Source organism: Camelus ferus, chromosome 5 (assembly GCF_009834535.1).
Source record: "Camelus ferus isolate YT-003-E chromosome 5, BCGSAC_Cfer_1.0, whole genome shotgun sequence".
NCBI classification, from domain to species: domain Eukaryota; kingdom Metazoa; phylum Chordata; class Mammalia; order Artiodactyla; family Camelidae; genus Camelus; species Camelus ferus.
In genome coordinates this window covers 48,572,961-48,574,163 of record NC_045700.1, presented here as the reverse complement: position 1 = coordinate 48,574,163, position 1,203 = coordinate 48,572,961, and the positions used below count along the sequence as shown (strand labels likewise).

The window sequence follows — 1,203 nt, the reverse complement described above, 5'->3', positions numbered from 1 at the left end:
GAAGGGTAGGTCTGCATCCTGGACCGTTGTCTAGAGAGGCTGGGTCTGGGTGGATTATCACTGATGAGCTGCTCTAGGAAGCCAGAGGCAGTAAGAGAAGTCTGGGGAAAAGGAGGGCGAACAAAAGGCAAGATGTTTCAAAGGCATGTGCCTGGTGAATAGGGAGGTGCTCAACCAATAATTGTTAAGTAAGTGAATTAATTATGATTGGAAAATGTTTGTCCAATTTACGTCCTCATCAGTGAAGACAAGAATGCCTGTTTTATAGAACTCTTACAAGTATTAAATATTAAAGAAATTTTTTTCTACAGAAAAAGAGTGTGGGGGGTATAGCTCAGTGGTAAAGCATGTGCTTGGCATGCACAAGGTCCTGGGTTCAATCCCCAGTGCCTCTGTTAAGGGATAAAAATTTGTGCAAATGTAATAGAACAACATATTATTTCATTTTTGTTTTTAATATGCATTTAAAAACTCATTGCCAGTCTCTCTGTTTCACAGAGCAGAAGGGCAGGAAAAACTAGCCAATTGCTTAATCCTTGTTCTGACTTCTACCACCTCAATCAATCCATGCTGCTTTGATGTGCATGACTTTCTCTGACAGTCACCTGCCCTAAGTGGGGTTTGTTGATTTGGGCAGCCCCTTGAAAGAACTGGTCACTTGGACATGGTCTGGTCAGGAGCTGACTATCCCCTGAGCCAGCTTCCATGCTGCCCTGTCCTGTACCAGGAGGCTGCTGACATCTCCCTGAAAGAAGATCTCTGCTTAGGACACCTGATGGCCCCACCCCACTGTGCATCTCAGGACTCTCTTCCACTCTGCTTTCCTTCTCTGCACCTAGCCAACTTCCGCCCATCGCACAGCTGCTAGTTCAAGTCCCACTTCCTTCTGGGAATGATTTCTTTCCCCATTGACTACATCACACTATTGGCCAAACCACTCATTTAACAAGACTATGCATCAAGTAAATCACACAGATGATAATTGGCATCATTTGTAAAGAAAGATTTGGCCTTGGTAAGTAAGTAATAATAACAGTGGTCCCTGGAATCAATGGGCATTTCATCATGACAACTTCACTTCTGAGATGGAAAAAAACAATCACAAAGCCAGGGTTCAATTCAATAAGCAGCCCCTTTGTGGTCTAATAAGTCTGAATTCCAGACTTCCTGGTCAGGGACTCATCACCTGTCCCGTGGCAAACA

At 44.0% G+C, this 1,203-nt stretch overlaps 1 non-coding gene across 1 annotated transcript; it reads left to right on the top strand.

The window, feature by feature from the left end:
- Nucleotides 1–323: 323 nt before the first annotated feature.
- TRNAA-GGC lies at nt 324–395 on the top strand. The gene has a single exon. It is a non-coding gene; the product is annotated as a tRNA-Ala (tRNA).
- Nucleotides 396–1,203: the final 808 nt, after the last annotated feature.